Here is a 21,187-nt window from a genome sequence, read left to right on the forward strand (position 1 = left end):
ATGCCAACACTGGCTATTTTGGAGTGATAGGTTTTCAGGTGGTTTTATTTTCTTCTTTGTATTTTAATTTATATTCTAAATTATATGCCATGACTATACAATGATTTTATAAGCACAGAATATATTTAAAGTTTGTATAAAGTCATGATCCAAAGAGGACTCTGTCATCTCCAGTACATGCTTTTTCAAAGCCTATAAAAGTAGAAAAGCCAAACTGGAAACTGTTCTTGTGCCCTGATGCTCAAATCAATTTTCTTTCTCCAGGACAACTCACTCCAATAAAAGCCCATGGAAAAATCTCACAAATCCTAAAGGAAGTTAACCTCTTTCCTGAATAGCAAGTATGACCTAGTGGTAAAAAAAATAATAAAATAGGAACTTCCAGGGAGTAGGAACCTAGATGAGAGGAAGAGATTTTTTCCCCTTTCTTAGATTTACATTGGAGTTACGATTCATGGCTTAGGAGAAAACACTATTGTAATAGATGCCTATTCTGTTTTGCCCTTAAAGGTTCAAAGTTGGGAACTGGCTGTGGAGGGCAAACCCTGGGTGATCATTTTCTGTGTCTGTTGTCCTTGGGAAAGATGACCTGATCCAACCTACCTCCTTGATGCCAATCAAAGAAAAGGGTAGTGGGTGGTATTTCTTAGACCAAAACACAATGACTTTTTCACCTGATCTCAATCATAAGCAAAATAGCTTTTGACTAAAATATGAGCTCATCTTAATTACGATAACTCCCAAACATCTTTACAATCAGCATCCAAAGCAGCCCACCATACCTAACACTTTGTTCTAGTTCACAAGAGTCTATCATACATTTTATAAATGGCTGGAAGTGGGGAGTTTGATGCCTTCAGACAAGAGGTGGTGATGGGGAGACAGACATGTTGATTGTCCTGATTTGATCAGAACAGATTGTGTACTCCTAAATGTATTAGAACATCTCATTGCAACCCAGAGGCACGTGCTATTATTCTGCAATCAAAAATGTTTTTAAAATGTTTAAGGAGATGGAAATGTCAACTACTCTGGTCATTATACAATATATACACATAATGAAGTGTCACATACCCCACAAAACTGTACAATAAAAACAAACAAAATGAACTTAAAGTAATAAACAGTGAAACAAATCATTTGATAGCATTCTTTAGAGAAATTTTGCTGCTGGTTCACTATTGCTCAGGTAGTAAATTCAAAATAGATCTAAGAACTCAAAGCAACTGGTTGGTGTTACTCTAGTGGCTCAGACACTGGTTGAGATGTCCTAGTTGCATATCAGAGTGCCTGGGTTTGATGCCCAGCTCTGGCTTCTGACTCCAGCTTCCTGCCAATGTGGACTTTGGGTGTCAGGAAGTGATGGCTCCAGTACTTGGATTCCTACCTCCCCCAGGGGTAGACCTGGACTGAGTTCTTGGCTCTTGGCCTCCTCCCCTCCCCTACCCCCTAACCATTGTGGGCATTCAGGGAGTTTACCAGTGGATGTGAGTGATTAGGCAGAAAAGCAGTGAGCCAGGAGGAGCCGAGGCCATCAGTTCCTCCCTGCAGCCTTGAGTACATGCAGCCCTGTCTGTACCACCCCAAACTCCCCACCCCTTCCAAGCAAAGGAAAACTGCAGCTTCTGTAGTTTCACCACTTGCAACTGGCGCTGGCTAAAAATAACCAACATGGCTGCCAACTACATACCCACAATGACCTTTAGCTCATTATAAGGTTACAACAATGAAGTTACCATGGTTGACACTTCACTCCCATCATGCACCTGATGCAATGGCGTTTCTGAGTTTTACGCAAAAGGGCAAGGACGTGGACAGTACTCAATATTCACCCCAAACTCTGCCTCCTTTGAAACTTTCAGTTAAGCTCTGCCCCAAGCACCAGCCCCTTTGCCTCCAGTTCATATACAGGATGGAACCAAATCTTGTGGAGTGCAGCTCTCCCTTGAGCATGCCCACGTTCTTTCTTGGATGTACACTTTTGCTTTGCGTGCAAATAAATCCTGCTTCTCTGATGACCTTTACCTGTGTCTCATCCTTTAATTCTTCCCTTGCATAGGAGACAAGAACTTGGACTCAGCCACCCCATGACAGGATTGATTTCTCTCCCTCCCTCTTTCTCCTTTTCTAACTGCCCCACTGTCTCTGTCTCTCAAATAAATAAAAATTAAAATTGAAATGAAAGTATTTGTGTATATACTTTATTTTTGTCAAGGGTAAGCCTGAAGTGTGTCTTTATACCTGTTGCTGGCATCAAATTCCCAGTTCAAGTCTTTCGCTTTTGTCTGAACAGGAGCTGCTGAGAGGAATGCTGTAGGCTACGCATCTTCCTCTCTGCTTTCAAACACAGAGACGGTGACTGAGCTGTTCAGCCCCACCTTGCCTCCTCCTCTTTCCCTGTTCTGCCTCTGCACCTCTCATTCCTTTCCATGCTGCTGTGCAGGGATGATGCTGCTCACCGATCTGGGCTCCTCCTCCTCGGTCAATGACAAAGGCAAGCCCAGTGAGTGAGCAGCTTTCCTTGTTACCACCACTAATACCGGGATTTAATCCAAGGCCCTTCTTTAAGGATTCAGAAAGCACTAACACAGATGTACTTGTTATCCTCCCTGTAATCCTTTGAAGTGGCAGAGATTGTGGACATTTATAAAAGGCAGAGATGATGCAGGCCCTGCCCTCAAGTTGACTTAAGCGTATTATGTCTGTATCTGGCATTCTGTCAACCAGGACTTTCTGTTAATCAGCAGATCTAAACATCAAAGTAGACTAGATAAAAAATCCATGTTATTCATGTAACCCTAAAGTCACTTAAGAATCCAAAAGGGTTTTTGGAATTATCTGAGAGAAAAATTACTGTATTCATCACAGCTTTAATATTTTGTATGGGTTTTTTAAATTATTTATTTTTAATTAATGTATTTGTTTTTATTGTGATATTAATATACAGAGAACAGAGTTAATGTAGTTCATGGATTCAATCATTGATACTTTTCTTTCTCCCTTCTCGCCCTTTACCTTCTTTCTTTTTTAATTTTTGAGATAATATATTTTAGCTTACATTTATAGCAAAAGGCTTAATGCAGCACTAAATAACGAGTTCAGCAAGTAAAAAGTAAAAATTTCAGCAGGATATAGGCAAGAACTATAAAAATAATAAGATGAAAAGATGTCCATTTCACTCATATACAGTAAATTTCAAAATAATATCAGACCATTAAAACTCTAGTAGTATATAATTCTTAACAATTTTTGACAACAATATAAAACAAAGTTTGATAAAACTATATTTGCAGCCATACTGACACACACAGGTATTTTCTTTTTTTATTTTATTTTGGTGTTTTGAGTTTTTTGGCATGGATTTTTAATAGCCCAAATCTTTGAGAATTTTAAACCCCAAATGCCATATTATATTGCTTGATTAGTGAGAATACCAATGAACTTTGGACCTTTAAAAATTCAAATACACATGCCTTGCCCCAGATACTCTCAATCAAACCCCTTCAGTGGGACCCAGGTATCTGTCTCTGTCTCTCTGTATCTTTATTATTCTCTCTCTCCCCTCTCTTCTCTCTCTCTTTCTTTCTCTGTTTATATATGGCATATTCATTTTAATCTGTTGTTACAGAATTTTTCAAACATACACAAAAGTAGAAAAAATAGCATTTCCCATGTATACATCATTCAATTTGAACACTCTGCTGTTTTAGTTTTAATTCTTCTCTATCTCATTTATCCCATTCCTTCCTCTTTTTTTTGTTTGCTGGAGTATTCCATTTTGTTTTTTCAATTATACATTTTTGTGGGAGTACAGTGAAATACTTCAATACATGTATATAGTGTGGCATGATCAAACCAAGGTAGTGGGGCCGGCACTGTGGCATAGTGGGTAAAGCCATTGCCTGTGGTGCCAGTATCCCATATGGGTGCTGGTTCGAGTCCCGGTGGCTCCACTTCTGATCCAGCTCTCTGCTATGGCCTGGGAAAACAGTAGATGGCCCAAGTCTTTGGTCCCCTGTACCTGTGTGGGAGACCTGGAAGAAGCCCCAGGCTTCTGGTTTCAGATCAGCCCAGCTCCAGCTGTAGCGGCCATCTGGGGATTGAACCAGCAGATGGAAGACTTCTCTCTCTGCCTCTGCCTCTGCCTCTGCCTCTGCCTCCACCTCTCTGTAGCTCTACCTTTCAAATAATACATAAATAAATCTTTAAAAAAATCAAGACTTAAAAAATGTTTTTGAATGGGGTGGGCATTTAGCAGAGCAGTTAAAAGCTACTTGGGACAGCTGCATTCCATATGAGAATACCTGGTTTGAGTCCAGGCTCCTCCATTTCCTATCCAGCCTCCTAGGTAGGAGGCAACAAGTGATGACTCAAATACTTTGGTCCCAGCCACCCACATGTGAAGCCCAGATTGAGTTTCCAGCTTCTGGTTTCAGGGTGGCCCAGTCCTGATTGTGTGGGCATTTGGAGGGTAAATCAGCTGATGGAAGATCTTTCTGTATCTTTTCATCTTTCAAGTTAAAATAATATTGAATTGATTAAAATGCTTTGTTAATATGTAATTATTCTACATATTTTCTGAAGTATGATATGATATTTCAATACATTTGTACAATGTGCACTGATGAAATCAGGTGATTAACATTTCTCTCTTACATTATGTTTGGCTCCTTGGAGCTTCTCTGTTAATTACTTATAAAATATACCATAGTTCATTGTGAACTATAGTTACCCACTGTGCTACAGAACACCATAACTTCCTCTTTCCACCAAAATGGATCTTCTTAGCTATTATCCAGTCTCCATCTGTCCCTCCTTTCCCTACCCTTCTCAGTCTCTGGTAACCACCATTCTATATTGAGATGCCCACTTTTTTGTTGTTGGAGTATTTTAAAAGTGAAAGCTAAATTTCAGATGATTTCTTCCAAATATATGTCCAGTTTGTCTTTTTAGACACGGACATTTAAGAACACATGATTATATTATGTGAATATCACTATCATAACAGAATATGAAACTTGATAATATCGTATCACACATATCACAATCACAGTTAACAATAATTCATCATTATCTGATATCTAGCTTGTATTTAATTTTCCCCAGTTGTCTCAAAAGTATCTTTCATATTATAAAGCATATAAAATCAGAATCCATACAAGGTTAACACATTGTGTTTGACTTATACAATTCTCATGATTCTGCTAAACCACAATAGCTCTTCTTCCCATTCTTACTATAATGTAGACACTGATCTCCACCTAGCAGTGCTTGGAGATATTCTCTTCCTTCTGATAGCCACATCAGAGTCTACTGGGTGGATGTACCATATTTTATTCAGTTCTGCTTCTGGTGAAGAATATTTGAGTTGTTTGTACTCTTTGGATAGTAAAAACAATACTGTGATAATTGGCCTGGTGCACGTCTTCTTATATATTTTTGCCAATGTATCTTGGGTATAGATTCCTAGAGTTAGGACTGTTGGATCAATTACTCCATATTTAATTTTGTGCTATCATCAAAAGATCTTGGTAGTTTGATAACATACTTTACTTCATGTAACTTTAGTGCTGTTTATGGGGAATGATGTCAATTGCTAACTTGAGGCACTGCTTGATACCAACTTTCTTTTTGCCTGCTGTGACTTCCTTTCACTAGCAAAGCTGACCAGCTTCCAAGTCTTGATGTCTTTATTTTTCATGGTTACCAGAATCTGAAGACTGTGCACATCCAAAGAGCCAATTTCCTTACAATTCAGCTTATTAACATTATTAAATTACATGTGTTATATAGCTATTTGGTTAAACATTTCCTAAATATTTTATGCCTAAAAAATGTGTGTTTGTATTTCCAAATCCACAAGCAAGAGCCCATGGGACCCTCCTCCACCACTGTCCTCACTTTACTGTGTCACAACTAAGATAATTGCTCCCAGGAAGCCTGCAAGAACAACTATTATTCTGCTTCAAAGTTTCTGATTGAAATAGAATGATTCAGCAAATTTCGGGGAAGAAGGCTACTCTCCTAAACTATCTTTTATAAATTAGATTCATTATTGACAGCAAACACATTCAAACAAAGCAGAGGTCAGTATAATCTGACATGTAAGTAGAGAAGAATATAAGAACAGCCATAATTATTAAAATACTCAAATAAAAATGAACAAGTTGTGATGGATAAGTGGTAGTCTGAGCAATCAGGAACACCAATATACATGTCCACATCTGCATGTGAACTTATCTAAGCTATTTGTGTACTGCTTGTGAGGCTGGGATGAGCTTGGCCAAATCACAGATAAATGGGTTAAATAGATAACTAGACAGAGTAAGGGACCTTGGCAAGAGCCAGCTCTGGCTCTCCTCCACCTGGTGCTAAGTATTTGTGGTGACTCTTTCCAACCAAATGCTGGTGACTTTTGGGCATGTGGGAGAGAAATATTCTGGTGTAAGTTGATTTCAGCTAGCAGATGGTATATTGATTCTTTTCCAGTGTCATACTTCCCAGAAGTCATATGGAAATGCTGCTTAGACACTGTGCATGTGCCATTCAACTAAATGTGGCTTTGAAGTCAGGGAGACCTGGGTTTAACCTCAAGCTCTCAGTGGCTGTGTGACCTTGTCTATGATTTAAGCTCCCTAAATTCTTTTTCCTCATTAGTAAGATGGAGATAATCATGTATAGCTGGGGTGTAAGGTGAGGCTTAATATTATGTTCTAACTTGACTTCTGGTAAAATGAAGAGAGTTTTCAATGGATTAACTGAAGTTCCCCTTTGCACTCTGCTTTTATATGGATAAGGTCCCCTGGGCAAACAGTTCTCCTTATCACACCATTCTTATCATAGGGACCAGGCATAGCTCCAACTTAACCCTTAGTAGGAGATTTCGATTCCCTGCCAGCTCTTGGCACTATTCAAACAAACGAATTACATCCTTCCATGTGGACCGGGGACACCCCATCCTATACTTGACACAACAAATCTTGCTTCCTACAGTCCCTGCTTGTCTACTCTGTTCTTTAGTGCAACTCCCATGTGGTGCCACATAGTAAAGTCTCCTCCTCCCCTGGGCTATGTATATATGAATCTAACAAACTGCTGTCAATTTGTCAGTTTCATCTGTTCATTGTCAGGTCTCATGTGTTCTTCCACCCCTATAACCCACTTTCACCAATGGGATGAATAGGAGGCTATTAGAGCAATTTGTCCTGGGACTATTGTCAGGAATAAATGGAATTAAGTGAAATACTTGGGGATAAAGATGGACATAACTTCTCAGGATGTGCTGAAGTGTTGAAGAGAAGAGAAAGAACAGATTCCGCCCTCTAGATATTCAAAGCATAGTGGAAGACAGACATCATGAAGCATCGCGGTTCTTGATTTATTCATGGCAGTGAAGATGTAGAGGTGAAGCCAGGGTTCTCTGTAGGCCAACGGAAGTCATACAAATCAGTAGCCTTTATGACTCCATCTGTAAAATGTAAATGATCAATCATGCCTACATAATAAGGAAGTTTTGAAGATTTAAATAAACAATGCATAAATCCCCTATCCTAGTTTCTGGCACATAGTAAGGTCTTAATAAATAGTAGATTGAGTTGAATTTGAAGGACTAATTGGCAGTACTATGTGAGAAAAGTATTTTACACAATGTGAAAGTTCCAATTTATTTCTAGAAATTGTCGCTCTTGTTTTTTCCAAGAATATCTTTTCTACGAGAAAACAGCCAATTAAGTTGAGCAGAATAATGCTGTTTCTTTATAGTAAGCAGTTCCACAGTGTAAATGTTCATACCACTGACATGTAAGTCCCCAAAGAATCTTACAAAAACACAAGGAAGTCAACCATTTTGCCAGCCCTGCCACATATCTTAGGCAGTTAGGACTTGTTGACTTCATGGATTTTGTTTGTTTGCTTGCTTGTTTGTGCCTTTTTTTTTATACAGGCAGAGTGGACAGTGAGAGAGAGAGAGAGACAGAGAGAAAGGTCTTCCTTTGCCGTTGGTTCACCCCCCAGTGGCCGTTGTGGCCAGCGTACCATGCTCATCCGAAGCCAGGAGCCAGGTGCTTCTCCTGGTCTCCCATGGGGTGCAGGGCCCAAGCACTTGGGCCATCCTCCACTGCACTCCCGGGCCACAGCAGAGAGCTGGACTGGAAGAGGGGCAACTGGGACAGAATCTGGTGCCCCGACCGGGACTAGAACCTGGTGTGCCAGCGCCGCAGGTGGAGGATTAGCCTAGTGAGCCGCGGCGCCGGCCTGTGCCATTTGTTTTGCTTCTTTTCTTTTTGTAAAGGCTTCTCTTAGGCATTGCATTATTTTATTAATGAGTAAAAGTATAAGTAGTGTCCAGAGAAGCATGTGATAAATAGCATTCCTGTCTTCTGGTGCCTGCTCTAAGATGACCCGTGAGAAGAGAATTTTTAAAAGGAGCTGCCTTGTTGTGAACTTACATTTAATTGCTGCTTACCTGCTGCCTCTGACTGTTTATGCCACTCCCACTGGTCAGGTGTAAGGGCAGGATGATAAAGGAAAATACTTCCTCATGTGGCACCAGGCAGTCTCTTTTATCTCAGTTCTGTCCCAAGCTAATACTTATAAAATGTCTCTTAACCACTGGGAGTTACAGTTTTTCTCCTCTGTGGCATCAAGTGTTGGACTGAACTCGCAGACACCTCATAATTCTAACAGGCTGCGAGTGGGAGAATCAGGCGTATGGAGTCTGATAGATCTGGTTTGAAATTTTGATTTGTCACTCATTAGCTCAGGAACCTAGATAAGCACTCCCTGGGGGTCAATTTCCTCATCTTACGTAAGTTTTACACTCTTATTTTACTAAAGGTTGTTATGAGGGTTGACTAATATATATACGATCCACCAGTAGATTGCCTCTATGTTCAAAATGATTCCAGAATCTGGGAGCAAGTGTTTAGCCAAGGGTTAAGACACCTGTGTCCCACATCGGAGTGCTTGGGTTGAATGCTCCAGCTCCTGATTTCAGCTCCCTGCCAATGTAGACCCTGGGAGGCAGCAGTGACAGCTTAAGTGGTTGGGATTCTGCAGCCCATGTGGGAAACCTGGATTGTGTTCCGGGCTCCCACTGAAGTCTTGGCTCAGCCCCAGCCACTATGGGCACTTGGGGAGTGAACCAGCACCAGCAGATGAGAGCTGTCTCTCTCTCTCTCTCTTCTTTCCCCTGTCCCTCCCTCACCCAGCAAAATAAATAAAAACTAAAAAAATAAAAATATATATAATTCCAGAATCTGTTCAAAACTCATTACTTCCATGCCGCCATCATCTCCTGCCTGGATTATTCCAAAAGCTTCCTAGTCTCTGTAGCTTCCATTTTTGTTTTTAAGATTTTTTTAATTTACTTGAAAGGCAGGGTTACAGAGAGAGAGAGAGAGAGTGAGAGAGAGAGAGACAGAAAGAAGTCTTCCATCTACTGGTTCACTCCCCAGATGGCTAAAATGGCCAGGGTTGGTTTGGGGTGAAGCCAGGAGCCAGGTGCTTCATCCAGGTCTCCTATATGGGTGCAGGGGCCCAAGGACTTAGGCCATCTTCCACTGCTTTCTCAGGCCATTAGCAGGGGTCTGGATCAGAAGTGGAGGAGCTGAGACACAACTGGTGCCCATAAGGCAGCAGCTTTACCTGCTATACCACAACGCTGGCCCCTGTAGCCTCCATCTTGTCCTCAGCCCCAGCAGTCTATTTTCAATGCATTAACCAGAATGACCCTTTTCTAATCAACTCATTTCATCCTTCTGTCGAAATTCTCTAGCAGTTTCTTGCTTCACTCTGAGTGGAATTTCAAATCCTTACCGGAGTGGATGAGGCTCCGCATGAGGAGACCTCCTGCTGCTTCCTCTCCTGTGACGCCTCCATTCTAGCTACACCAGTCTCCGCTATGGCCCCTAAATCCTTCCGCTTCAGATGGCCCATGGGGGCACTCCTGTACTTTCTTTGGATTTCTTCTCAAATTTCGCCTTGTCAGAGGGGCCTTTTCTATCCATTCTCTTTTAAACAGTATCCCCATCATTCTCTATCACCTTTACCCAGTTTTACTTTATAGCAGTTATCATCATTTTCTGTCTCTCCTGACAAGAATGTAAGTTTCATGAAGGCAGGTACTTTCTTTCTTCACTGAGATACTCTCATCCTTTAGAATTGTACTTGACACATAGAAAACACTCGATAACAATTTATTGATTAAATTAATAAGCCATATAAAATTTCGGCCACTCAACACATGTGATTTCCCCACATCCCTCTTAAAATACGTTTGGTATAATCATGTTACGTTATTTGATTAAAATACAATACAGGACAGACTCTACTTTCAGCTTTAAAATGCCGAGAACTTCGAAGTCAACGCTTCTGGGGACGGTGCTTTGGCATAGCAGGTTAAAGCACTGGCTTGCAGTGCCGGCATCTCATATGGACGCCTGTTCGAGTCCCAGCTGCTCCACTTCCAATCCAGCTCTCTGTTACTGTGCCTGGGAAGTCAGCAGAGGATGGCCCAAGTCCTTGGACCCCTGCACCCACGTGGGAGACCCTCAGAAAGCTCCTGGCTCCTGGTTTTGGATCAGCTCAGCTCCACCCATTGAGGCCATTTGGGGAGTGAACCAATGGATGGAAGACCTCTCCTCTCTTTCTTTCTCTTTCTCTCTCTCTCTCTCTCTCCCTCTCCCTCTCCCTCTCTTCCTCTCTGTCTCTCTGTCTCTACCTCTCTTTGTAACTCTGTCTTTCACATAAATAAAAATAAATCTTAAAAAAAAAGTCATCACTCCTGTTCTTATCAGAAGGAAAATCTAGATAGGCTGAAAATCAGTAATTTTTCTTGAACTCACTAGGGAACTGAGTTTGTAGAACAAACTGCGATGCTGAAATCTGGACAGGTGCATCTGGAGAGTCACAGCTGAGATCTGCTACCCTGGACCAGCAGCCTCTGGAGACAGAAACTGTCAGGAAAATACACATGGTGATTGTGCTGAATTGCTGGAGGCTGAGCGTGGACTAATAATGAAAGTAAGTAACTCATGAGGCCCCAGTTTTAAAGGGGCCACCCAGTTTTGTGGATTTTACCTTCACCAATCCCCTAGATGTTCCTGGTGAATATTGCAGAAAGATCTTTGGTGGCCTGGCGAGAGGATGAGAAGCATAATCATTGTGAAATCCTCTCTCCGTAATAGACCCTTCCTCTCCACGAGAAAAGACGGCTCTAAAAGCTTTATCTAAGCGGGGAAAGGGCTCTCCTCTCACTCCGGCCAGCTCTCCCCAGCCTCCTGTCTCACTCAGCGGGGAAAGAATGCAGTCATCAAGGAGCAGCCCTTCAAGGATACAGACTGTGGACGCTGCAGCCAGGAAAGGATGTGGGCGGGGGCGGGGGGGGGGGCAGCTATGCCACCGGAGAAATGCTTGTGAGGGTCACATCTCTGAGACGCTGAGACATCGACTAAACACCGAGACATCTCCTAAAACACTGAGATTTAACCACAAGATTACAGAGCACTCTCCTCCCTCATACTTACGGCGGGCTCCACATCCACAGGGTTCCAGTGTAATAGCGGATAACAGCCTAAAAGGCTGCAAGACTCACTCTGTCTGATGAGGAGTTCTTTGGGAAGCACAGAGGGGAGAAGGGAGACAAAAACTAGGACACCAGAGGATTTTCAAAACTTCTGGAACTCATGGCAGATTTTAAACACATCCCAACATCCACCAAATGAACATGAATCCTCAAACTACAGTACTGTTTCTCTCACTTCCTGTTCCATGATATAGCATATCTGCTTCTCAACATCAGATTACAAGTAAAATTCAGTCTAAAGAGGCAAAACAGTCCTCAGAAACAAACTCTGATATGACGCAGGCTTGTAATTATCAAAAAAGAACTTAAAATGATTGTCATTACTATGTTAAGAGCAGATGGGAAATATAAACAGAGAGACAGAAAATCTAAGTCAAAGGAAATACTGAAAATAAAAAAATAACATAAATGAAGGATATCATCAATGGAACCATCAGATTTGACAAGGCAGTAGAAAGAGTCATTGAACTTGCAAATGTGATAATAAAACATTCTCAAACTAAAATGCAAAGGCAATAAAATCTCGAGGAAAAACAAAAAGTAACATCAAAGAACTGTGGGATGATCTCAAATGGTATACTACTAATGTAATTGGATTACCAGGAGAAGAGAGAAAACAATAGAAACATAAAAAAATTTTGAGTCATAATAGCTGAAAACTTTTCAAAATTAATGGCAGACATCAAACCACAGATCAAGGAAGCTCAGTGAACATCAGAAAGAAAAATACCACATCCCTCAAAAACAACGTCTACACCTATGCACATCATTTTCAAAGCATGGAAAGTTCAAGACAGACAGAAAATCTTGAAATAAGCCAAAAAGATGTATGTGAACTAAGTGACGGAGTGGGAATAGCAAGGCTTTGCCTAAAAAGGAAGAACAACACTGGCTTTCTCATTGGAGAAAAGCAAACAAGAAGAGAATGGAGGCAATGTTTAAAGCATTGAAAAAAAAATCTCACCAATCTAGAATTCTTTATATAGAGAAATTCTTTTTCAAATGTGAAGGAGAAATAAAAACTTTTTCAGACAAACAAAAACTGAGTGGATTTATTGTAGTAGACTTGCCCAGCAAGATATGTTAGTAGAAGTTCTTCAGGCAGAAGGAAAATGATATGAGCAAGAATTTGTACAAATTCATGTACAAAAAGGAAGCACTGGAGAAGGAGTAAATGAAAGTACAATGAAATTTGTAAAGTTTTAGTTGTAATTGGTCTAAAAGATTACTGTTTCTTTAAAGTAATAATAATAACAATGGATTGAGTGATTACAGCAAATGAAATTTGAACTGAAATTAATAAGTGCACCATTACAAAGAGTGAGCAGGGAGAACTGGACCTACTCTGTCAGAAGGTATCGGCACCATGCTTAGAGCAGTGTGGTATTATTTGAAGGGGGACTAAGATTACTTTAAAATGTATATTGGAAACCTGGGAACAATTACTGAAAAATTTTAAAAGAACTGTAATTGAGATACTAAGAGATGAGATAAATTGGAATTATAGAAAGTGCTCAATTAACACAAAAGAAAGCATAAAAAAGAGAAGACAAAAAAAAGAAAAAGAAAAGAAACATGTGATGTATAGAAAGCCTAAAAAAATAAACTTCTACTCTGAAAGACGCTATGAAGAGAATGAAAAGGCAAGGCACATACTGGGAGAAAATGTTTTCAAAAAATGTTTTCTTACTCAGCTGTAAGAAAATAAACAATCCAATTAAACTATGGGCAAAAGATATGAACAGACATTTCATTAAAGAAGATATGCAGAAGGCAAAGATTCATGTGAAAAGATATTTGTTATTTGTCAAGAAAATTTGGAAAATGCCAATTAAAACAATAATATGATCCTGCCACACAACTACTAGAAAGGCTAAAATCCGAAATCTGACAATACTTCTTGGTGGCTAGGATAAAGAGCAACAGAAATGCTCATTCACTGAGGGTGGGAATACAAAATAGTACAGCCATTTTCTAAAAATTTATTTATTTATTTATTTATTTATTTATTTTATTTGAAAGAAAGAGAGAAAGAGATTTTCCACCTGCTGCTTCACTCCCCAAATGAGCAAAATAGGCAGGGTTGGGTCAGATTGAAGCCAAGAACCAGTAGCTCCATCTGGGTCATCCACGTGGGTAGCAGGGACTCAAGTACTTGAGCCACTGCACACTAGCAGTAAGCTTGATAGGAAGTGGAGGAGCTGCGAATCAAATCAGACATTCTGATATGGGAAGTGAGTGTCCCAAGTGGTGACCTAACTGCCAAGCCAAACACCCATCTTGGTACAGCTATTTTTTAAAAACAGTTTAACAGTGTCTTATACAGCTAAACACAGTCCATACAATCAAGCAATTGGTCTCTTAGGTATTTAGCCAAATGAGTTGAAAATTTATGCCCACATAAAAAGCTACATGTGAATGTTTACCACAGTTTTATTTATGCATAATCACCCCTAACTAGAAGCAGCCAAGATGTTCTTCAATAGGTAAAGGAATAAGCAGACTATGGTACAGCATTATATTACATAATGCAATACTACTGAGTGATAAAAAAGAATGAGCTATCAAGCCATACAAAGACTTGAATGAATCGTAAATGTATATTGCTTTGTAAAATAAGCCAGTTTGCACAGTTATGTCCTGTATGATTCCATTTACAAGACATTCTGAAAAAAAGTAAAACTTACGAGACAGTAAATGCAGGGATGGGGAATCTTTTTTCTGACAAATGCCATTTTGATATTTATAACATAATTTGCAGAACATACAGAATTATCAACTTAAAATTAGCCTGCTAGAGAGGTATTGAATCTTGAGTCCCACCTACATTTGCCTTGGCAGGGCCAGATCAAATGATTTTACTGGCCTTATATGGCCAGTGGGCTGGACATTACCTGCCACCCATGACACGGGTCAATGATTGCCAGAGGTTCAATGAAGATATAGAGCTAGAGGTGGGGAAGGATTGAGTAGGAGAAGCACAAGGGGACTTTTTATGCAGAGAAGCTATTCCATATGAAATGCAATGATAGATATATTATTCTGTGTAATTGTCAAAACCCACACAACTACAGCCCAAAGATGGAAACTTAATGTATTTAAATTTGAAAGAATTAGGAGGTAAATGGATCCCAAGATGGAATGCAGAATGTGACAAAAATAATCTAATTCTGTTATTAATGTATTAATCAATGTAAATAAAGGGATGAGAGAATGTACAACTTAATGATTAGAGTCTATAGGACTAAAAATAAAAGAAACTGCACATAAGTACTATACTCTAGGTGATAAAGCTATTTCCCAAAAGGGTATGTGTTAGCAATTCAGAAGCCACTATATGTGTATACTTGGATTAAGTTGAAACAATAAGTAAATCAACCCTAGATGGTGGGAGCTCATGGTTTGATTGGAAAGGTTATAGATAAGCAAGGAGAAGAGACTAGAATGATCCACATGGTAATGAATTGGAGTTGGAGACATCAGTATGAACTCATGTTTAGCTTAATACGTATACAAATGTATGCATAGTTATAGACATGTATATATACAGAATTAATATTCACAAATATTTTCCTTATGCAGTCAATTTAGATGGCTCAGAAGCCAAAACACCCCAGGTATCAATGATAACATCCAGTGCCCATATCTCAGTTTTCAATACCATTCTCCAATAAAAGGAAGCAGGGCTCCTTGGCAAAATGGCTCATCTTGGAAGTGAGGCGGGAACTATACAGATGATCCTGGAACATTTTGTAGTGCCAGAAAATAAGATTCACAATGAAGGAAGTACATTGAAGAAACAGATGAGCCAGCTGAAAGAGTTGCAATGGCCAAAGCTGAAATGATTTGAGGAACCAATCAAGTGGTATTGGACCATAAGTCAAAGTATAAAATAAATATTCATGAGTTCATTCTGACAAAAATAAGTGATTAAATAAGTAAGTCAATGGGTGAAAATAAACAAATATTCCATGCAAAAAATTCCAAATAATTTAAGTAGATAAAAGAGGTAGAGAATTTCCATTCCTTCAGTAGGGACTTTCTTTCAAAGAGAGCTGTATGGAAAGTGGATGGAGAGGAGAAGAAAATTTACTGTGGAGAAACCTGACAATCACTGCCTCAGCCAGAAGATCAAAGTCAACATCAACAGTGATAAATCATGTTGATAGTATGTACCATTGACACGATATGATGTGATGGATATAGCACTTATCTCTCTGGTCGTCTTCACCCAAACAAATGTAACTCATGTAACTCATGAGAAAAAGATCAGAGAAATGTCAATTGAGGAAAAGTCTTCAAAAGCTGACTACTATTCTTCAAAACTCTCAAGATCATCAAAGGCAAAGAAACTTTGAGAAATTGGCATGGCTCACAGGAGCTTAAGGAGACATGATGACGACATTATTGAGGTATCCTGGATGGGATCCTGGGAAAGAGAAGGGACATCAAGCACATTTGAACTAAGTAGGGACTTTAATAAAAATATATGTCTCTAAAACACAAGAAACAAAAGAAAAAATAGACAAATGGGATTCTATCAAAATAAAAAGCTTCTGCATGGTAAAAGAAACAAGACACTGAAGAAAAAAGCTACAGATAGGGAGAAAATATTTGCAAGCCATACATTTGACAAGGAGTTAATATCCAAAATGTGTAAGGAACTCAACTATATCGAAAGAAAACAAATAATCCAAGTATATAATAGGCAAGGGCCTTCAATAGACAGGTTTCAAAGAAGGTACACTAAATAGTCAACAGATACATGAAAAAATGCTCAAGAGCACTAATGATTAAGAGTTTGCAAATTAAAATTACAATGAACCATCACCTCATTCATTATAAAAGCTATTATCAAAAACATGAAAGATAACAAGCATTTGCAAGGATGTGGGATAAAAGGAATGCTTGTACCATGTTGATGGGAATATAAGTTAGTGTAGTCATTACAGAACATTGCATGGTGATTCCTCAAAAATTAACACTAAAACTACCTTGTGAGCCAGTAATACCATTTCTGGGTGTTTACCCCCAAAATTTTATTTGTTTAAAGGTTTGTTTTGAATAAATATTTATTTATTTTAATCTACTTGAAAGGCAGATTGAGAGGGAGAGGGACAGGGTCAGGGACAGGGAGAGGGAGAGAGAAAAGGAGGAGAAGAGAGGGGTATCTTTCACCAGCTGGTTCTCTCCCTAAATGCCTGCAACAGTCAGGGCTGGGCCAGACTGAAACCAGGAGCCAGGAGCTCCATCAGGTGTCCCTCATGGTTGGTAGGAACCCAATTATTGGGCCATCATACAATGCCTCTCAGGATGCATTATAGGAAGCTGGATTGGAAATAGAGCAGCAAGGACTCGAACCAGCATCTTAAGTGGAAACAGCCAAAGTGTTCAACTGTGGTCTATATAAAAAATGGAATGTTATTCAGTCTCAAAAAGGAAATAAAGTTTGTCATTTGTAACAATATGGATGGAATTGGAGAATATGCTAGGTGAAATAAGTCAGGCACAGAGAGAAATACTGAATGTTCTTATATGTGGGATCTAAAACAAATGGAACTCAAAAAACGGAACATCTAATGTTGGTTACCTTAGGCTGGAGGGTGGGGTGGGAAGAATGGGTAGGTGATGGTCACAGGGTATGAAGCCCCGATTAAAGTATAAGTTGTGTTTTGTTTTTGTTTTTTAACTTTGTGAACCATTGCACTGTGTGATAAATATAGTGAATAATAATATATATTTCAAGGTTGCTAAGAGAGTACATTCCTAATGTTCTTAACCACAAAAAAATTATTTGCGGTAAACCATATGCTAATTCACTTGATTTAATTATTCTACATTGTGTTCATAAATCATAATATCACTCTGTATACTACATACAGCTATAATTTGTCAATTTACCATTAAGAAATAGATTTTTTTAAAAATCAGTGTATCAGTATTGGTGCACTAACTGTGACAAATGCGCTGTTAATAATAGGAGACACTGGGACTGAGATGTATGGGGACTCTGTACTATCTTCAGAACTTTCCTGTAAATCTGAAACTATTCTAAAATTTTAAAAGTTTTGTTTAAAATTGCAGTGCCAAAATAGAATATTCATTTATTTTAGAGATATGAGGCCTTTTTGTTTGAGTATAAAGGAGCCTGCTCAGGAATCTATTGCTAGGACAGAGAATTGGGAATTCAGTGCACTGGTATTATTCACTAAAGCCCAGATTTTATCAGCAAAGTCTTCCCATTTTGTTCCTCTGCCTTTATTAGCATTTGCAACTCTCCCAATTTAGCATCGTTTGCAATGTCATTACCATGCTGGTTATTTCCTCTTCCAGATCATTAAGTTAAAATAGACCAACTCCGACACCACACCCTGTGGCAGTTTTGAGACCTTGTCCTCAAATGGCTGCAGAGCTGTTAAGTTAGAAACTGGCTAAATAATAATTATGTGCAAATGGCAATTTCCTAACTTAATTGGTTGAATTTCATTCTGCAGGTGGTGATATTAAAGCAAACACTTTCCTGCTGTCCAAACAGACACACTGTGGTTCTGAATTCTGATGGAAAGGTAACCAAGTGAGTTTGTTGTGGTATATTATTTGTCACTCCCCAGGGCGAATTGTTTATATCTCAGAAGGCTGATCATTATCAGATGGAAATTCCCATGACACTCCTTTATCACTTTGTACTACTTTCTTATGTGTGGAGTGTGTTTGTTTTAGGATTCCCCATAGCAAAAACTAAATCACTTGTCTGTCAGCAACTATAGATAGTCCCCAGTATATGATGGCTTGATTTACACGAAGGCAATGCACACTCAATGCAAAACGTACTCCGAATGTTGAATGTGGTCCTTGCATGGCTAGCGCTGTGAGGTCATATCCTGTACGGCGATGCTGGTCAGTGGCAGAGAGTGCAGCTCCCAGGCAGCCCTGTAGTCATAAGAGGGATCTGCTGCTACTCTACAGTGTGCTGTGCTGTGGAGATGGGATGAGCTCTGGGTTAGAGGATTCCTTTCATTCCAAACTTAATGAGTTCACTGTCATGTGACACCATCACAGAGGAGGAGCATCTGTACTTTCTTCCTCTGCAGGTGTCCAGTTCATTGAATTATCACAAGGGTTGCATGCTGTCAGAATCAGGACGAACATCAAGAAACAAACTCCTCTTGTGCCACCAGGCAGGCTTCACCTGCCACCGTCCCAACATGAAAGAGTAACTGCCATCCTGATATTGAAATCACAGATTAACTTTGACTACTCATTTCATGTTTTAAATAAATAAATCGAATCATACAGTATATACTCATTGGGGTCTGCCTTCTTTTGCTCAACGTAATGGCTGGGATATTCATCCATTTGCTGCACGTAGTCGTGGACCATTCATTCTCATTTCCACTGTGGACTGTATAAATACACCACAGTTTGTTTATCTGTTCAACACTTGATGTGCATTTTGGGAAGTTTGTAGTGTTGAGGCTTTTAAAAATAGTACCGCTGTTTAACATTCCAGTGAATGTCTTTTGGTAACCATGTAAATGCATTTTTGTTGAGTATTGTTTAGCTTTAGTAGATACATTAGGCAATGCATTATTAAGCAGTTGAAGCTTAAATCAGATAAACCTGGCTTTGAAGTTGGACTCTGGTACTTACTAGGAACTTGGACAAGAGTGTGATCGAGAGGAGGACTTATGCCCCTTATTTTCTGTTCAGTTTCCATGGTAGCCCACAGGATGGGGACCATCTAGCTGCAAGCATGTCCTGATCCTCACCTCTGTTTATCTATCAAATGTGAATTCAAGCAGTTCCTGCCTCATAGGGTTGTTGTTCAGATTAAAAGAAAAAAATGCATGGCCCAAATCTGATAGTGTTTGGCACAGAGCAAGCACTCCATAAATGCCAGCCACTTTTTTTTTGTTTTTATCAAAAAGTTATTCCACACAATTTAAGCTTCAAACAAAACTGAAATAAACAGATTATTTACAGAAAATTTTTAAACTTTGTAAGATCCTGACAAAGAATGTGTACAACCTACAAATACTATTCTTCAAATCTCTCTACTGAGCCACACACCCAGTGTTGTTTCTCACTCACATTGTTAACACAAGGACATGCTTGCAACTGGATCTTCCCCATCCCACAGGCTGCCATGGCAGCCAAACAGATAATAAGGGGAATAAGTCTTCACTTCTGTCACAGTTTCCTTGTGGAAAGAACTAAAGGATATTTGCTACCTGGGACTCACTGCCAAGTTTGTAGCTGCTTTGAACTCTTTATTCTAGATCATTCAGGCCCAACTTTTATTATTAAAAATATATTTCACGGTATTATACAAATAATAATGTGGTGGTTCATATAGAAAATAAAACATCATATATGAGAGATTCTCATGATTTCTTTGTGTAAAAAAAGAACAATTTTTCTTTTCAATAAATATTCTTCATGCTTTTCATAAACATATGAGAAGCATCAATAAGAAAATGAAGAATATTTGTAATCCTATTGCCTAAAGAATTCTGGGTATTCTTTGCCCTCTTAAATAATGTATCAATTACAAAAATGTTAGAAAAATAAAGCAAAGCAGCCAACAAATTCCTGTGAAGTTATCATCTTGATATATACAACAAAATCTCAACAGAGTTGAGAGTTCTGATTCTGTTATTTTTTCTTTTTCCCTCCTCTCTTCTCCTCTCCTCTCCTCCCCTTCTATTCTCTTTTCTTTCTTTCCTTTCTTCCCTCTCAAAAAATCTCATCATGTTATAATACTCCCCAACTTTAAAAAAATCTTTTATATGCATATCAAATACTTGATATTTGATCTAATATTCATCTAACATTTAACTTTTAATAACTGAATAACATCGCATCTTGTGAATAATTTGCCTAATTACTCTGCAGTTTAGATAATAAAAACACCCATGATATTTGGGGCTGGGCCTGGCTGAAGCCAAGAGCCCAGAACTCAATCCAGGTCTCTTACAGAGGTAACAGGGACCCAAACACTTGCTGCTTCCCAGGGTGTGTATTAGAAAGATTCTGGAAGTACAGCAGTTTAAAGCCCTGCCCTGAAGTGCCAGCATCCCATATGGGTGCTGGTTCGAGTCTTGGCTGCTCCACTTCCGATCCGGCTCTCTGCCATGGCCTGGGATAGCAGTGGAGGATGACCCAAGTCCTTGGGCCCCTGCACCCATGTGGGAGCCCCGGAGGAAGCTCCTGGCTTCAGATTGGCACAGCTCTGGCCGTTGCGGCCACCTGGGGAGTGAGGCAGCGGATGGAGGACCTCTCTCTCTGTCTCTACCTCTCTCTGTAACTCTGTCTTTCAAATAAATAAAATAAAATAAATATGAAAAAAAAGAAAGATTCTGGAATCAGGAGCAAACCTGAGATTTGAACTCAGACACTTCAGTATGGGAAGTGGGCATCTTTTTTTTTTATTTTTGACAGGCAGAGTGGACAGTGAGAGAGAGAGAGAGAGAGAGAGAGAGAAAGGGCTTCCTTTGCCGTTGGTTCACCCTCCAATGGCCGCCACAGCTGGTGCACTGCGGCCGGTGCACCACACTGATCCGAAAGCAGGAGCCAGGTGCTTCTCCTGGTCAGCTCCCATGG

Source organism: Oryctolagus cuniculus, chromosome X, assembly GCF_964237555.1.
Source record: "Oryctolagus cuniculus chromosome X, mOryCun1.1, whole genome shotgun sequence".
Classification (NCBI taxonomy): domain Eukaryota; kingdom Metazoa; phylum Chordata; class Mammalia; order Lagomorpha; family Leporidae; genus Oryctolagus; species Oryctolagus cuniculus.